This window comes from Octopus sinensis, linkage group LG1 (assembly GCF_006345805.1).
Source record: "Octopus sinensis linkage group LG1, ASM634580v1, whole genome shotgun sequence".
Taxonomy (NCBI): Eukaryota; Metazoa; Mollusca; class Cephalopoda; order Octopoda; family Octopodidae; genus Octopus; species Octopus sinensis.
Genome location: NC_042997.1, coordinates 168745796 through 168766187, shown reverse-complemented (window position 1 = coordinate 168766187; position 20392 = coordinate 168745796). Strand labels below are relative to the sequence as shown.

The window sequence follows — 20392 nt, the reverse complement described above, 5'->3', positions numbered from 1 at the left end:
TTGAACATAAACCAGGTCAAATATTTTGGCCAGATATGGTCAGTTTAAACGATAATGTGTTAAATTAGTCACACACTTTTCTTTTACTTCTCAACTGCATGGTTTGGGGTTCACTTATACTACATGATGAAGGCACATGGCTCAGTGGTTAGAGCACTGCGCTCACAATCATGAGGTAGTCAGTTCAATTCTTAGATAGGGCTGTGTGTTTTATGTTCTTGAGCAAGACACTTTATTTCATGTTGCTCCAGTTCACTCAGCTTTAGAAATAAGTTGTGACATCACCGGTGCCAAATGTATTGGCTTTTGCCTTTCTCATGGATAACATTGGCAGCGTGGAGCAGGGAAGCTGGTATGCATGGGCAAATGCTGGTCTTCTTTAAACAACCTTGCCCAGACTTGTACCTCGGAGGGTAACTTTCTAGGTGCAATCCCATGGTCATTCATTACCAAAGGGGGTCTTTACCCTATTGGAGACCCCCTTCAGTCACGAATGACCATGTGATTGCACCTAGAAAGTTACCCTCCGAGGCACAAGTCTGGGCAAGGTTATTTATGGAAGACCAGCAGTCGCCCATGCATACTGGCCTCCCCTCTCCTCGCCACCAATGTTATCCAAGGGAAAGGCAAAGGCTGATACAGCTTGGCACCAGTGATATCGCAACTCATTTCTACAGATGAGTAAACTGGAGCAACGTGAAATAAAGTGTCTTGCTCAAGAACACAACACGCAGCCCGGTCCAGGATTCAAACTCACAACCTCACGGTCGTAAGTTCAACACTAACCATTGATCCATGCGCCTTCACCTTACCCTATACTACATGCCATTTTAGGCTACAATATACCATTACTACCAGAGACTTTTAAGTGGATTAGACGGAAGCTGAAAGAAACCTTTTGTGTGTGTGTGTGTGTGTGTGTGTTATGTTTGAGTCTCCCTGGCTTAACATCATGTGATTGTTGCACACAAGTATCACTGCCGTGCAAACAATGTCTTTCATTTCTAATATTTTGTGAAAACATGTCTGGCAATGTGGAAATATTTGCTTGCTTGAAATCATGTGAAGGTTGGTGACAGGAAGGTTGGTGGCATCCAGCTGTAGAAAATCTGCCTCAATGAATTCCAACAGGATCATGCAAGCATGGAAAAAATAGATGTTAAAAGGATAAAAAAATATATGCACAATAATTAAGTACTCAATAAATAATAGGTAATTAAACTCTAACACCTTATAACATGATGGTAAATCTAAATGGAAAAGGCTTGCATGTATTACTCTCTTCTACTTGTTTCAGTCATTTGACTTTGGCCATGCTGGAGCACTGCCTTTAGTCGAGCAAATTGACCCCAGGACTTATTCTTTGTAGGCCTAGTACTTATTCTATTGGTCTTTTTTGCTGAACCGCTAAGTTATGGAGACATAAACGCACCAGCATCAGTTGTCAAGCGATGTTGGCGGGGACAAACATACACATACACATACATACATATACATACATATATATATATATATATATATATATATATATATATATATATATATATATATATATATATATATATACTACTAATATAGGATGAAGCTTTTTCACAGAAAAAAATTCCATCAAAAAATGTGGCAGCATATTAAAATACCTTTAAGGCTAAAATTATAAACAACTTATAAATAAGGGCTAAAGAAAATTATTTCTATGCCAATATGCTGATAACAGACTTTTAAATTGTCAAAGCTCTACATGTTTTCTGTAGCGAGTAAATAATTTGGGGAAATTGACGATTTAAAAGTCTATTATCAGCATATTGGCATAGAAATAATTTTCTTTAGCTCTTATTTATAAGTTATATGTATATATATATACATATATATACGATGGGCTTCTTTCAGTTTCCGTCTACCAAATCCACTCACAAGGCTCTGGTTGGCCTGAGGCTATAGTAGAAGACACTTGCCCAAGGTGCCACGTAGTGGGACTGAACCCGGAACCATGTAGTTCGTAAGCAAGCTACTTACCACACAGCCACTCCTACACCTATATATATACATAATTTGCTAAAGCAATCCTTGAGAGTAACATATTTAGAGTGAAAAGCATAAAAACAAAAAAATTCATTAATAATTCACAATTTAATTTCATCCAACAGCTGTTTCAGTAAAATAACTACCATTAATCCAATTAACTTACGTAATTGATTAATTTTAGTGACAGTTTCTGATTAATATAATTCATATTCTTGATGATCCGGGATAAACATTGCTTTAAATTAATCAAAATAGATTATGTATCTCAATTACATAATTATGGAATTAATTATGCTAATGAAACAATATAAATTAGATTTTGAAGTATTTGCAAAATTTACACTTTTTTGCTTTATACTGTGTGTGTGTGAATGAATGTATGTATGTGTGTGTGTATATACATATTGAACTCGCACACACATCAGCCTCAGGTGGTATATGGTTATGAGAAAATGGTCCAATTTACTGCTACACATTAATTGTTGGAGTAAATCAGGCCATTTCTTCATACCTGAACACCATCCAAAAAATTTCATAATCATGCAACAACAGCCATCTATCCATCTATGCACACACACAGGGTGTGTGTATTTCTGTGTTCATGGGAATTTATCTAATTATCTGTACATATATATTGGGTAATCTCCTAAATATTGCAGTTTTTTTGTACTTTTATTTTTCAAAATTAAGATAAACAAAGTTCTTTTTTAATCTTAAAAAATACTCTCCTTCATTTTCTACAATGCCATGTATCTGGTAGACTTGAAAACCCCCTCTTCTACAATTCACTTGCCCATGATGAAAAATACTCTTCCACTACTGTTCTGACCTTGTCTACAGAATTCATATTTTTTTCCATCCAAATGGTTTTGAAGACTGCAAATGGAGAAATGTCCAGTGAATATGGTGGGTGGGGCATCGTTTCTCATTCAAACTGCTCCAGCCTTTGGAATGTCATCCTTGCTGTATGTGGCTGAGCATTATCTTGATGGAAGAACACCTTTCGTCTTGAAACCAAAGAGGGTCGTTTTTCTTCTTGTATAGACTTAAGCCATTCAAGCTGCTTGCAGTAGATCTCCTTTGTTATCATTTGGTTTGGGTTTAAAAGTTCAAAGTGGACTAAACCTTTTATATCCCACCAAACAGATAACAACACCTTATGTAGGGGAAGACCTTCTTTAATTTGGGGTCCTGGTGTTTCTCCTTTCCCCACCCACTGTCTTCAGTGCTTGACATTTCCATAGAGAACCCATTTCTTGTCACAAGCCACTATTCGTTCAGAAAAGGTTTGTTCATGAGACATGGCTGCAAAAAAGAGCACACATTCGCTCTCTACTCACTATTAGACTCGAAAAGTTTGCAAAGAACCCACTGACCCAATTTGCTGACTTTTTCGATGGCAAGCAGGTGTTGATGAATGGTTGAATGATCAAATCCAAGCTTCTCTGTTAGTTCCTCAACAGTTAGTTCCTCAACAAGGTTTCCAGGATGTCCTCATCAAGCTCTACAGATCTTCCAAAACAAAGCTTGTCTTTTAGGCTGTAGCTTCTGGCTTGGGATTACTGGAACCACCATTGACACTGGCTTACACTTATCAACTGATCCCCATATACTGCATTAATATTCCTTGTATTTTCCATTGTTGCCTTTATTGAACTTCTAAAACAAAATATGCCGAATATGCTCCTTTGTCATTCCATTATTGCTTTGAAAAAATAACTTAAAATCGAACTACACTCTTCAAAACTTGCACTAAGAATAAGGACAAAGTAAAATTACTAACTACTTTTATAACAAGTTGATGCAGGTAGTTTTTCCCATCCCCCACTGACTTTTAGTTCATGCAATTGAGAAACCACATTATTTATAGGATGACACAATTCATAGACTCGTAAGGCAATCAGAAAAAGCCACAGTATATAGAAGAGCATGACTTAGTAGCTAGGGTGTCAAACTCATGATTGTAAAATTGTGGTTTCAATTCCTGGACTGGGTGACACATTGTGTTCTTCAGCAAAACACTTCATTTTACATTGCTCGAGTCTGCTCAGCTGGTGAAAATGAGTAATCCTATGACAGACTGACATCCCATCCAAGTGGAGAATATATATGCCGGAGAAACCAGGAAACCGACCCAATGCTCCTTGTTTGTTCCTTCTTGAGCCATGCCTGGCTCATAAGGGCCGGTTTCTCAGTTTCTTGGCATATTGTTTCCCCACCTGGACAGGACGATCCATTGTAGGAGGAAAGAGTGAGAGAAAGTTGTGGCGAAAGAGTCAGCAGAAATTCACCATTACCTTCTGCCGGAGCCGCATGGAGCTTAGGTGTTTTGCTCATAAATACGCACATCGTCCAGTCTGAGATTCGAACCCGTGATCCCTCGACTGCGAGTCCGCTACTCTAACCACTAAGCCATGTGCCTCCACCAATGCTCCTTGCAGAGTACTGTGCACTAACCATTGTATGTGGTGCTACTGAGTCATATTCACTTGTGTGTAACAACTATGGTGTGGTGTATTATCATAATTTATATGTTTTTCTTCCTGGCATGGGTTGCACAGGTTGTCATGTCTGTCATAACATGAATCACTTTACACAGTGTATTCAATGTGTAGTATTGTGATGCCAACACTGGAGAGGTTGTCAGGTTCATCATGTCTAAAGAGTCCTCCTATCAAAGTCTCTGCTCTTGACCCAGAGTATAACTGGAAGGAGAGTAAATGACCAAGAGTGTCAGAGAGGAGGCAGGTTGAATAAGAAGTCAAAGGTGGCTTTTGGTTTCTTGTCTCCAATACTTATTTACCAGTAATATACTGAGTTCAGTGCAATTATTTATATACTTCTCCAATAAAAGTTGGCCATATTGACTTTACTTTTTTCCATCATTAGACTGCAGCTATGCTAGGACATGACCTTGAAGGATTTGGTCAAACAAATCAAGTCCAGTTGTCAAGCAGTGGTGGGTGACAAACAAAGACAAACACACACACACACACACACACACATATATATATATATCACCGTGATCACCGTGACCGACCAGGCTATCAGAAGTTTCTACACATCACTGGTCACAATGCACTTCACATTGTTTTAGCCTTCAAATGATGCCACCCCGCTGGCTAAGTGAGCAGGCCAACAGAAGAAAGAGTGAGAGAAAGTTGTGGTGAAAGAGTACAGCAGGGATCGCCACCACCTCCTGCTGGAGCCTCGTGGAGCTTTAGGTGTTTTTGCTCAATAAACACTCACAACGCCCGGTCTGGGAATTGAAACCGCGAGACCGCTGCCCTAACCACTGGGTCATTGTACCTCCACACACACACACACACACACACACACACACACACACACACACACACACGCGCACACGCACACACATTTATATATATGTGATGGGCTTCTTTCAGTTTTCACCAATCAAATCCACTCACAAGGCTTTGGTCAGCCCAGGGCTGTAGTAGAAGACACTTGCATAAAGTGTCACTCAGTGGGATTGATCCCAGAACCATGTGGTTGGGCAACAAACTTCTTATAGCACAGCCATACCAGTGTGGTCAAAAGGATAAAAACAATATATATATATGTATAGGAAAAAAAGCCTATTATCTACAATAAAACATGCTGAGTCCAACCCATGCTAGCATGGAAAGCGGACGTTAAATGATGATGATGATATACAAACAATATTTATGGTGGGACTCAATTTTTTAGTTGCTAAACATGAGCAGTTGATAATATTAGAGTAAATAGCTTACATTGGAAGCTTCATTTTCTTCAAACATATCTCATAAAATAAGAATTGGTTTATACAACCCTAAAAAAAGTAAATATTTTGTGAATAGCTTAGAATGGCTAATCTTTTACACAAGAAAATATAGACATGTATCAATGAACACATAACATGAAGGAAAAATTAGAACATTTGCACATAGAGCACTGACATGGCTGTGTGGTGGTAAGAAGTTTGCTTCATGAGCACATGGTTTCAGGTTCAGTCCCACTGCGTGGCATCCTGGATAATGTTCTCTAGGACAATCAAAGCCATGTGAGTGGATTTGGTTGACAGAAACTGAAAGAAGTCAGTCGTGTGTGTGTGTGTGATGATAATCATCATCGTTTAATGTCCGTTTTCCATGCTGGCATAGGTTGGACGGTTTGACTGAGGTCTGGAAAGCCAGTGGGCTGCACTAGGTTCCAATCTGATCTGGCAATGTTTCTACAGCTGGATGTCCTTCCTAATGCCAACCACTCCGTGAGGGTAGTGGGTACTTTTTACATGCCACCGGCACAGGGGCCAGTAAGGCAGCCCTGGCATCGATCACATTTGGATGATGCTTTCCATGTGGCACTGGTATTGGAGCTAGTTAGAGGGCACTAACATCAACCAGGTTTGTATGGTGCTTCTTATGTGCCACTGGCATAGGAGCCAGTCTGGCAGACCTGGCATCGATCATGTTCATATATGATGATGAATTGTTGGTGGTGGAGGTGAGGGCAATTGCAAGAACCAATTTTCCCAACCCATGTCAACATGGAAAGCAGACATTAAATGATGATGATAATTCAAACATCTTTGTTGTATATCATAAATACAGAGTATTCATTATTTTAAATATCAACTAAATCTGTAAAAAATTGGCTTCGATTTTAATGAAATACATTTAAATATAACTTTATATAGCAAGTATAAAAATGTGATTTGTATAAGAAAATAAGGAAAATATTTATGAACATAAGTTGTGATTGGACATCAATTTTCATAAACTTATTATCACCAACGTGTGTGTACATGTGTGCATGCATGCATGTGTGTGTGTGTGTTTGAGTGCATCATTGATCAAATTCAAAGAGTCTGATTTTCACATTTAAAAAAATATTTTTTTACAATTTTACATTATAAATATATCACATATGTCATCATCACCATCATATGTTCAGTTTTCATACTGATATGGGTTATATACTTATAAATAGATATATATATACACACACATCACGTGAACATGTGACCAACCACAGTATCAGATGTTGTTACATATTGCTGGTCACAATGCACTTTTTGCATTGTTTTAGCCTTCAAATGATGCTCCCCCACTGGCTAGGTAAGCAGGCCAACAATACACCCTGATCAAAGGGGGAATGGAGAAATGTAAAATTAAGTGCTTTGCTCAAGAACACAACATTCCACCCAGTCAGGGAATTGAACCCATGATCTAGCAATCATGAGAGCAACAGCCTAATCACTAGGCTACGCACCTTCACATATCATACAACACACATGCACACACACATATATCATCATCATCATCGTTTAACGTCTGCTTTCCATGTTTGCATGGGGTAGACGATTTGACTGAGGACTGGCGAATCAGATGGCTGCACCAGGCTCCAATCGGATCTGGTAGAGTTTCTACAGCTGGATGCCCTTCCTAACGCCAACCACTCCGAGAGTATAGTGGGTGCTTTTACGTGCCACCAGCATGAGGGCCAGTCGGGCGATACGGGAAATGGCCATGCTCAAATGGTGTTTTTTACATGCCACCTGCACAGGAGCCAGTCCAGCGGCACTGGGAACAACCTCGCTTGAATGTTTATTTCACGTGCCAGTAAGGCGACGCTCGAATGGTGCTTTTTACGTGCCACCAGCACAGAAGCCAGTTAGTTGCTCTGGCAACGATCATGCTTGGATGGTGCTCTTAGCACACATATGTATACATGTATATGCATACATATATATCTACTGTATAAATGTGAGTGTATATGGTTATGTATGTGTGCATCCTCAAGAAAACCAAATTTGATTCTCAAAACCTGTGTCCCACAGACAATGTCATTCATAAATAGTTATAAAATATAATTCGCTACTAGAACTAACTCAACTTTTAGATCCACAAATCTCCCACTCCCTATCGCCATCAAAGTATCTCTATATATTCTTACCATGCTCTTTGACACTCACTCTGTATATGTACTCTCATGCATAGATTTCATTTTGTTTAAAACTTTGTCATCTAATATTTACTTTCATTTTATGATACTTAACTTATCACATGCAAAATGCTTAGCTTCCAAATCCTGTAACATTTTTCTTTAAAATTATCTTTGAATAAAAGAATTGCAAAAGTGGATTCATTGTGAAAAAGTACATCAATATACCAAATCTGAACATTTGCACTTAATTTTGAAATTTCAAAATTTGGTGATAGCAACAGAATTTCTCTCTTTCTCTGTGTGTGTGTGTATATATATATATATATATATATATATATATATACATATGTATGTATATTTGTCTATTTCTTTCATTTTCAGATTGTAAACTTTTTCACTTTCTATAAAAGTATATCGCTCATACTCTATGTGTGTGTGTGTGTGCATGTGATTTTAAAAAGTTATGTAAAAGATGATTCATTTTAATAGCATGCTTTTTTGTTAGAAAATGTTTTTCTTTTACACACATGCACATACACATGGTCCCACTTGATGCAGGTGTGGGGTTAAAGATTAATATAAGAAATTTTTGTGTTGTTGCATGCTTCCCAGTAACAAACCACCGCATCATCACTCCATAAAATATGTTTGTGGGGGATAGGAGTGGTGGAAGGAAATATTGAAAAACATCAGTACATGTCAGAGTGACAAAGAAACGAGCAAGGTACCAAGTAGTCATGCAATGTGCTAGAAACAACAACTAAATCTCCCTTAAATCACCTTCTCTTCTGAAAATTATTTTAAAATTAGAAACAAATTGCAGATTCAGACTATCCATATTTTAAATCCATGATTTAAAAAAATTTTGAAAAAAGCTGATATTTTACAGGTTTATGGGGGTGAATGAAAACATTAAAAAAAATTTGCTATTGTTTTTAAAATTATGTTTCATTTTCTATTTGAAAATTAAGGAAGTGGGGATTGTAATTTCCAAAATTGACCTAACAAATCATCAGGGGTGTGACTGCTGGAGAGATAGCAGGCTAAACTCACCAGCACTTAGCTGACACTCTCTTCAGATAAGAAGACTGAAGCAGTGTGACATGAAGTACTTGCTCAAGAAAGCCTGTTCCAGGAATTGACTCCATGGTTTTATGATGTGAGTCTAATACACTAACTGCTCAACTACGTTATGTTTGCTTGCTGTTAAAGTCTTAAATATTGTACACTGCAAAGCTGTGTCGATTTTCATTATTTTTGTAATAGCATTATATCTCACTGAAAGTGAATGAGTACAATCTTTACAAGCGTTTACATTGACAACAACTTACTCCACTATGTGTATGCAATAAAATTCATCCTAACTATCAAGTTTCAAGTAGTTCAACATATTTCTCAATAGTGTTTGCTTCCTATTGACTTTCTCTTTGAAAAGCATGCTTTTCTGTTTGTTGAAATTGAGATTTTAATTATTTCACAAATAGTTTTCTTAGTTATTTCAATATTGACCGAAACCTTCTCTAAACAGAATCGAAATGTTTGCAACAACAATCATTTGATAATAATAATTATTTTTGAAATTACATATTTTTAACATCAACATCACTGACCTCCATGAATGACATGTTATGCATGATCAATCATCTGATCTAGAATTATTCAACTATGGTAAAACCTTCTCTGAAAACAGAAATCACTTCAGAGATTCTACCAATCATCTGTATTAGAAAGTCAAACTACCACTTCAGTGTCTGAATGTATCCATGACCAAAGTAAATAAAGTCTGTTGCTATACGAGTCAGTAATAGAGATTTACGCCTTTGTCAGTCACTGTTATTGCATATAAAGCCTGATAGATATAACCAAAAATCTATTACTCTGAGAAATCTTTGCTCTGTTAAGTTTATATCTTCTGTTCATGTAGGTCTACTTAAAGCAAGCTGTATGCAACTTTCATCAAACAATCTTTTCTTAAATTATATCTATTTGCTATTCTTGATATTCTCTTACATTTGAATACACAATTTGTGTTTATTCATAGCCCTTAAGTAAAAGTCTGTTTCTTCCTACACACTACTAAGTTCTCTAACTATACTGTGGAATTTTCCTTCATTATATGCTTCCCTTGAGATATGTATAATGATTTGTGCATACTTTTAGTAGAACTTAAATAATTATCTCCACATCTTTTGCAAACTACAATCCACTTATTTACTAAATAATCAGTGGTCTTGGAGGAAATGGATTAAGGAAAAAAGAGGAGTGACGTAAATGAAAAGTGTTCTAGTAATTAAAGGCTTATAGTCCATGATTTAAAACTGCTAGATTAGAATTGGAATTTCTCCTGCATTCTAAAACAACATTGTATGATAAAAATATGCTCATTTCCATGTGTGCGAATTAGTTATATATGTGTATACATTTCTTTATACACTTGTACACATACTCTTTTACTCTTTTACTTGTTTCAGTCATTTTGACTGTGGCCATGCTGGAGCACCGCCTTTAGTCGAGCAAATCGACCCCAGGACTTATTCTTTGTAAGCCTAGTACTTATTCTATCGGTCTCTTTTCCCGAACCGCTAAGTTACAGGGACATAAACACACCAGCAGCAGTTGTCAAGCGATGTTGGGGGTACAAACACAGACACACAAACATACACACACACATATACATATATACGACGGTCTTCTTTCAGTTTCTGTCTACCAAATCCACTCACAAGGCTTTGGTTGGCCCGAGGCTACAGTAGAAGACACTTGCCCAAGGTGCCACGCAGTAGGACTGAACCCGGAATCATGTGGTTCGTAAGCAAGCTACTTACCACACAGCCACTCCTACGCATATAAAGCATAATAACTAAAATTGTAGAATATTATCTAATTTTTTGTATTTGATTTGCAAGATTCTTGATAATGGTGCCAAAAGGACTTTGACAAACATACCTGATTGATTGGTTAACTGAATGAGTAATCAAACAATTGATTAGTTAGTTGGTTAAATAGTTTACCAATTAACAAATAATTACAAAGAAGTGAAACTGAACCAGTCATCATCATCATCATCACCACTTAACCTCAGTTTTCCATGCTGAAACGGGTTGGACAGTTTGACAGGAGCTGGCCAGCCAAAGAGCTGTCCTGGCGCCATGATTATTTTGGCATGTTTTCTACAGCTGGATGCTCTTCCTAACACCAATCACTTTACAGAGTGTACTGGGTGCTTTATACATGGCATCAGCATAGTTGTGGAGGCACATGGCCTAGTGGTTAGAGCAGCGGACTCATGATCGCGGGATCACAGGTTTGAATCTCAGACCGGGCAATGTGTGTATTTATGAGCGAAACACCTAAGCTCCAAGCGGCTCCGGCAGATGGTAATGGCAAACTTCTGCTGACTCTTTCGCCACAACTTTCTCTCACGCTTTCCTCCTGCATTTTGCAGCTCACCTGCGACGGAGCGGCATCCCGTCCAGGTGGGGAACCTGTATGTCAAGGAAACCGGGAAACCGGCCCTTATGAGCCAGGCGTGGCTCAAGTAGGAACAAACAAAAACATCAGCATAGTTGTGTTTATGTGGCATCAATATGGGTGCTTTATACATGGCAACCAACACCCATGAGCCTGCATAATTAGAAATCTCGGCTTGAGAGGGATGCAGAGTATGCCAGCATGCAAGGACAATCATGCTTTTACTTAGCTTGATGTGTGTTCTCAAGTACAACAAACTGCCAGGAGTTTCTGTCTCCTGTCATCCTGTCTGTGAAGCCCAACATCTGAAGTTCCTTTCTCACCACTAATCCCATATCTTCCTGGGTCTACTGCTTCCACATGTTCCCTTCAAAATTAGAGATCAACACCGCTTGATGCAACTGTCTTCATTAATCCACATTAGGTGTAGGAGTGGCTGTGTGGTAGCTTGCTTACGAACCACATGGTTCCGGGTACAATCCCACTGCGTGGCACCTTGGACAAGTGTCTTCTACTATAGCCTCGGGCCGACCAAAGTCTTGTGAGTGGATTTGGTAGATGGAAACTGAAAGAAGCCCATCGTATATATGAATATATATATGTATGTGTGTGTATATGTTTGTGGGTCTGTGTTTGTCCCCCCAACATCGCTTGACAACCGATGCTGGTGTGTTTACATCCCCATAACTTAGCAGTTCAGCAAAAGAGACTGATAGAATAAGTACTAGGCTTACAAGGAATAAGTCCTGGGCTCGATTTACTCGACTAAAGGCAGTGTTCCAGCATGGTCTCAGTCAAATGACTGAAACAAGTAAAGAGTATTACATGGCTATACCAACACAGTCTTCTCTTTTGCACGCTTCATCTGATGCCTCATATACCCAGCTTTTCTCTCAAATCACTTACACTCTATCACTCTATCATTTATGCATACTATGTGTGTTTATTATTTAGAATAATTGTAGTTTAAAAAAAATAAAAGAATCTTTCATAAAACTTCACCTTTAACAATACCACGCTAAGTTCATTTTTGTGAAGATTCTTAACATGAAATTCTACATTGAAACTGATGTTGTAACCTGTGTTTTTGATTTTGAATCTGCACTTATTTTCTATCCCAATTCTACCCCAGTTCAATATAATGTCAAATTACATTTATATATAACTTACAAGTCATCATTGTCATCATCATCATTGTTTAATGTCTGTTTTCCATGCTGTCATATGTTGGACAGTTTGACAGGAGACTGGCAAGCCAGGGGGATGCACCAGGCTCTAATTTGATCAGGCAATGTTTCTACAGCTGGATGCCCTTCCTAACGCCAACCACTTTGAGAGAGTGTAGTGGCTGCTTTTTATGTGCCACCGGCATGGGAGCCAGTCAAGTGGCACTGGCATCAGCCACGTTCAGATGGTGCTTTCTATGTGCTACTGGTACAGGAGCCAGTAGGGGCGGAGTGATGGCATCAACCACATTCAGATGGTACCTTTTACACGCCACCAGCATGGGGAGCCAGTCAGGGAGCACTGGCAATGACCCATGCATGAATGGGGCTTATTGTGTGCCACCAGCACAGGAGCCAGTTAGGTGGCACTGGCATTGGCCACAACTACAATTTCCATTTTTGATTTTGATTCGATTGAGATTCTGATTGTTATTTTGATTTTTGATTTTACTTGACTCAGTTGGTCTCCTCATGCATGGCATGTTGCCTGACAATTGAAAGGTACTTTTTAAATACTCTGGTTATGTGACACTGGTATAGGCAAATAAAGTGAGATCAGAGTTGTGATCTTTCAGAGCATGCAACTGACTGGCCTTTGTGCCAGTGGCACGTAAAAGCACCCACTGCACTCTCAGAGTGCTTGATGTTAGGAAGGGCATCCAGCTGTAGAAACTTTGGCAGATCAGATTGGAGCCTGGTGCAGCCTTCTGGCTCGCCAGTCCTTAGTCAAACCATCCAACCCATGCCAGCATACAAACCGGATGTTAAACGATGACGATGATGATGATGATGTTTATTTTTTCTTATTCCTTTGTGTTGAAGAGCATAGGCTTGAAACATAAAAGACTTTTCCCTTTTTCCATGTGTCAAACTAATACACCTGTTTGTTGTTCATACACCTGTCTTTGTCTTTTGTTTTTCTATAAACTTGCACTATATATATATATATATATATATATATATACACACACACACATATATATACACACACACATACACACACACACACACACACTACATATACAGGGTGGTCCAAAAGTCATAAAGGGTCTTACATTTTTAATAGATTTCTTTTAATTACGTGTTTTTTTATTTGTAATTTACACGATGTAACTTTTCACACCTAATACCAAAGGTATTTTTCTTGGTATACCCCAGCTTTGTCTTATTACCTTGTTTTTTTTTAACTATTTATCTTCTCTATTTACATTGCACTAGCAGTATCGCCCAGTGTTGCTCGGGTTTGTAAGGGAAATAACTATATAAGCATTTTTAGAGAGTTATAGCCAAAAAATAGCAAAAAATGCATTAAAGATGGAAAAAAAATGATGGTAAATTTTTTTTTAAATCGTTGACTCATCGTAGACATTTTTAGAGAGTTACTTCCCTTATATAATAGTGGAAAAAAATACATTAAAATGGAAAAAAATGATGGTAAATTTTTTTTTAAATCGTAGACTCATCGTAGATGCGCGCTAATACCCAGAAGGGCTTGATATGAATCACGACTATAAGATACCCGGTTTTGGTTAAACTGCACTGCAAAATGTGGGAGTAGTTAGGAATCTAAATCGTAGGAGACAGACACACAACCTTACTTTTATATATAAAGATTACCTGTCTTGCCTGAAATTCTTTGTTTTTAACTTCAAAGTCTGAAAATAATATCAGATGCCATTTATATTCATATTTGTCCTGTATTGAAGTGAATTGATTTGATGGAATATCTAAAGTCTTCTGATTTGTGTTGATTTATGGAATATAATAACGATTGGACAACACTGATGACGATGGTAGCACAATAGTTCATATTTGGTTTGGTTTCTATGATTGGCTACCCTTTAGAACAACAACCACTTTACAGGATGATTTTTTTTGTAACACTGGAGAGGCACCTATGTGTTCCTTAGACACACACGTTATGAGAGTTTCTCTCATGGTATCTACTGCAGTATAGTTTGTTCCAACAGTACATCCATGTTCAAGTGAGGATAAATATTACCTCTCAGTATTAATGTTGTCTCTGTTGCTAATTTACATATTTTAACAAGCTCCCTGGCTAGCCTCTGTTTCTAATATATATACATATGTGTATGAGTGTATATTTATATATATTGTGTGGGCGTGTGTTTGTATGAATCCATAGTTTTATACTTAAAAATATATGTGTTTAGATTTTGTCCTTTTTTAAATATACAAATTGACCTTTGAACACTTATGCTGTGTAAGGTCATGACCTTTTCATACTCCTTTATTTATGTATATTTGTGTTTATATTCATTTTCCAATTTCTATTGGTTTCAGTGGATGAGTTAACAGATTGACCACTTGAAACACTACTTTTTTAATAATCCCTTACTTCCTCCTCGCTCTCTCATGTGCTCTGTTTCTCACCATGCTTTCTTTCTTTCTTTGTCTTGGGTGTATTCATTTATATATATGTGTGTGTGTGTGTGAATATATATATATATATATATATATATATGAGAAGGGACTCCAACTATGCGAACCTGTTTGCCAGGCTACATTCAGACCTAAATATTTTCAAGATTCACTGGTTCCCCTCCCGAACTGTTATATTGATGACTGTATCGGTGCGACCTCACTCTCCCATGAACAACTAGACTTCTTCCTCTCTTTTGTCCAAATCTTCCATCCTGCCCTCGAATTCTCCTGCACCATTTCCAACACTTCCATCATCTTTCTCAACATACACAACACCACTCTCACTACCTTTATCCACTACAAACACACTGACTCATACTCATACCTCAACTTCTCTTCCTCCCACCCTACCCACATCAAGCTTTCCATCCTCTACTCTCAATTCCTTCATCTGCATAGGCTCTGTAGTGACAACCATGACGTTGAGACTCAGTCTAAACTCATGGCTCGCCACTTCACCCTTCATGGATATCCTCTCACCACTATCCACACTGCCCTTGCCAGAGCACATTCTGTGGACCATACCTCTGCTCTCCCTCTCCACACCCGCCCTCCTGTTACCCATCTCCCGTTTCCCCTCACCTACTACCCCTCCACTCTGCCCCTCCAATGCACCATTCTCTGAGCTTTCTGGCAACTCCAATCCAACCCCTCCACTTCACACATCTTCATCAACTTACCCCTTTCCTCCTTCAAACGAGCTCACAACCTACGTGACCTCCTGGTCAACAGTTTCTTCCCTAACCCCATCTCCCAACCTGGCTTGTTCCCCTGCTCCCACCTATGCTTCTGCACTTGCTCCTACCTCTCCAACACCACCATCCTCACAAGCACCCATCATCATCCCTATCATATCACTGACTCCTTTACACGCACTTCTAGGAATGTCGTTTACTGCATCTCCTGCTCTTTCTGTCCTTCTCTGTACATCGGTCAAACAGGATGCTGCTTGGCTGACCAATTTGCGGAGCAGTTCTGAGGCATTAGACTCAGCAATGACACCCCAGTATCGTGCCATTTCCGCTCTACCAGACATTCATTACAACACCTGTCTGTGTTCGGATTGTCTTTGCACTGGGACCATCTGGACTCCTGCCTTCAATGTGAACAGGAATTAATCTTCTCTTTTTGCTCCTTTGCCCCACATGGGCTCAACTCACCTCACCTCTTCATCTGACTTCCCTCCTCTTCTCTTCCTCTTACACCTACTTTCTCTCTTCACTCTTACCCACCTCCCTTCATCGATACCCTCTCCGTCCACACCCCACCCCTACACATCCCATTCCCACATACTCCAACCACACATCCTCACCCAAACCCACAACCACCCTCACATCCCCACACCCCACCCTCGCATCCCCACACCCCAACACTGCCACACTACACCACATCATACCACATCACTCTCCCCTGCACACACTAGCACTGACCACTTCCCAGCACCCACACCCACACACATCTACACATCAAAGTCACCAGCCCCTATCCACTTGCACACACACACACACACACACACACACACACACACTCTCTCACACAAACATGCATGCGCAGCTTTGTTTTGGGATCACCAATACTTTATTATTTCCCTTTCTTCCTAGCTCTCCTGTCTAACTACCATTGTCCAGCCAGCTGCCATGATTGGCCGCTAGCTCCAAAAGATTTTTTTATTCTTCCTGTTTATTTCCTCGTCTTCCTTTCAATTTAAGAGCATAGGCTCAAAACGTAAAAGACTTTGTCACCTTCCCAAGCATTAAACTAATACATCTGGTTATTGTTTATACACCTATCTTTGTCTTTTGTTTTTCTGTAAATTTCAACAATCTTTCTTATCTGTTCAATTTGACAGATTTTTTTATTAATTTTTTTTAACTAAGCAGTTTGAAACTTTGTATACTGGTAGAATTTCTTACCCAGAACACGGTTTACTTTGAACATTTTTGATGAAATTTCTTATTTTAGAAGTTATTTCATGTTAAAGTTGTTATATTTGGGTAATTTTAGCCAACCAATAATGTGTATTCAGTTGAAGAAAGCTACTGCTGTTTGTGATAGTAATCAAAGAGGAACAACTTCCGGGTCAACTCTGTTCTATTTGTATGTCGAGTGAAGATGATGCAACCTTTATACTTTCTTCCTTTCTAGTCAGCACCCTGCATTCCTTACTCTTTCCCTCTCTACTGGTGTGCCTTGAAGAAAACAAAGCATATTTGTTTTGTTTTACCCTCATGTTTTGATAATGTTATTTTTAATCTAATAAAGACTTTTATATTGATGAAATGTGTTTGTTGTTAATTATAGTAAGATAAAATCATAACAATAACAATACATCTTATAGTTGTAAAATAAGGCATTTTGAAACTACATACATATCAACAACAAAAAGCTAGTTGTGGACCCGTAGCTCTATATGCTTACTGGTTACTCCAGTGTGAGAACCAAAGAAAAAAGTGTGTAATATGCAACACAGGCAGTAAACAAAAAATAAAATAGAACAGAGTGGTGACATTTAGTAGAGATGGCCCGGAAATTGTTCCTCATCAATTACTATCATAAACAGCAGTAGCTTTTTTCAACTGGATACACTTTGTTGATTGGCTAAAATTACACTAATACGACAACACAAAATAATTTTTAAAATACAAAATTTTGTTAAAATTGTTCAGAGTAAACTGTGTTCTGTGTGAGAAATTCCACCAGTATACAGAGTTTCAAAAAAATTTATTTAAAAAAATCCGTGAGCCAAATTGAACAGATCCTAACACGCCACTTATATATTTTTAACAAGCTTGCTGGCTAATTGCAACACCAGCTCCTGTTCTGGCACTGTTTTTCTATATATTACTGGCAGGCAGATGAGTTACTGCTATCTCTAGCAGTTGAGTGTCCATCATTGTCAAGACTGGTGGTCTCAGTGCTGGAGGTAGAGGAGATTTATCTCCCTGCTAGCAATGTAAACAAGAATACATTTTGCACCTAAAGCCAATATGAGAGTTTCTCTCATGTATTTACCACAGTATTGTTTGTTCTAACAGAACATCCACATTTAAGTATGGATAAATATTACCTCTCTTTATTCTCTATTTTGTTTATGCTCTCTCCCTTTCTCTTGTCTCTTCATCCTTCTTTATCTTTTTTTTTAAGCTCTTAGCTCTTTCTCTACTTCCCTCACAAATACTTATAAAATATCCAGAAAGCTATCCAACTCCAGACATTAGCTCTCTATAACATAATGCCATAAAGTATTCCCTGGTCATCCATTGATATTAAGCAACCAATTGCACAAATAACTACAATGGTGAAACATATTTTTTTTCTTTTACTTGTTTCAGTCATTTGACTGTGGCCATGCTGGAGCATAGGAACAAATAATATGAATTTGTGTTTATTGTAATTTCACCTATGTTTGCTCTGTATAGCAGTTGCTTAACTGCTATAATAGAAGCAGACTGGATGATGATAATCTAAACATAACTGTAGCAATCATACATCTATTTGTACATAAAAGTTACACTCTCTTTCTCTTTTTTCCCCCGCTCACTCTCACTATGTATGTATGTATGTATGTATGTATGTATGTATGTATGTATGTATGTATGTATGTATGTATATATGTATATATATATGCATATATATATGTAAATATATATATATGTATATATATATATATGTATATATATGTAGGTCCCGGGTTGAGTCGGGGTTAACCACAGTAAATAAGGTACTCAATACATAGCAGAGTAAATTAATTTATTTTATAGAAGGAGCTTCTACAGGACTAGAACTGTTTCATTCAAAAGAAATCATCAGAGCTTACTGATGATTTCTTTTGAATGAAACAGTTCTAGTCCTGTAGAAGCTCCTTCTATAAAATAAATATATGTATATATATGTATATATGTGTGTGTGTATATATGTATATATATCAGATGGAAAAGGTTTATATGATCAACTACAAGAATTGAATATCTGCCATAAATTCTGATAACTGCACCAAAGCAACCCCTAGAACTTCTGCCACCTAAATTTAAATCCTTAATCTAACAAGCAAGGAGTCCTCATTGCAGTGGCTTTCAATGAGGAACTCCACACTAACCAATGTATGAATAGTATTATTAATAGCTATTATATATAGAAATTGTAGTGTTATGTATCGGAATCAAACTTCATAACTACCATGAAATAAACCATATAGCTAGTAACAGCATGTGTACGTGTGTGTATGTGTGCATGTGTACATGTGTATATATATATGCATATATATACAATATATATACATACATACATATATACACATATACATTCCTATACATATTTATATATATGTATGTGTGTGTGTGTGTGTATATATATATATATATATATATATATATATATGTATGTATGTATATAGTTGTGTTCTTGTAAGAATTTTCCATCTCCTAGATAATTTGCCAGCCAGAACAAAATAGTGACTATCTACCCATGAGGTGAGTTATCTTGTACTAGATACCAACCTAGTATTTATGGTCTCAGTAAATACACACACACACACACACACACACAAACACACACACACACATACATACACACATACACAGATATGTATGCACTCAATCTGATGTTTATTTATTCTTATTACATAGAACATATATGATTGTTAATTGGTGGAAACTTGTGTAAATGTTGACATTAACATATGAACTGGGGTATATAATTTACTCTGTGGGGCATCTTTGGATGTACTCCTACAATTGCGCACTCAACTATGAAGTTAAAAACATACTCAAATTCCTCTGCTACTTTGGCTAAAGTGGTAGGTGTGTCGTCAAATGATAACACACATATATATAAAAGAACAGACTCTCACATGCAGACACACGCAACTATATGCACACATACTTGCATACACATACATATGTATACCATCTTACATTGTTTTGCTGTCTTACATATTTCTGGTTACTGCTGGCTGTTGGTGGTACCAGCACCACATTCCGGATAACCATGGCCCACTGCCCATGAATGTGTGTGTTTCCGTTTACTCTAATACAAAAACAGTTTCTGACTAAATTTGTATTAATAATAGTTTTTAAAAAAATTATATTTTATTCACCAAATTGAATACTGTAACATGATGATGATTATCATCATCGTTTAACGTCCGCTTTCCATGCTAGCATGGGTTGGGCGGTTCGACCGGGGTCTGGGAAGCTAGGAGGCTGTAAGGCTCTAGTCTGATCTGGCAGTGTTTCTACTGCTGGATGCCCTTCCTAACCCCAACCACTCCGTGAGTGTAGTGGGTGCTTTTTGGCTCC

The 20392-nt window shown here is 37.9% G+C and overlaps 1 protein-coding gene and 1 long non-coding RNA gene across 5 annotated transcripts in view; one reads left to right on the top strand and one right to left on the bottom strand.

Annotated features, from left to right (window-relative positions):
* Positions 1–20392, top strand: part of LOC115217868 (probable serine/threonine-protein kinase DDB_G0282963) — a 136487-nt gene that overhangs the window by 91161 nt on the left and 24934 nt on the right. The gene's annotated exons all lie outside the window — the stretch shown is intronic.
* LOC118765171 lies at positions 8403–16623 on the bottom strand. The gene is made up of 3 exons (XR_005001038.1): positions 16612–16623; positions 13839–13848; positions 8403–8469 (listed from the first exon to the last, which is right to left on the bottom strand). It is a non-coding gene; the product is annotated as an uncharacterized LOC118765171 (long non-coding RNA).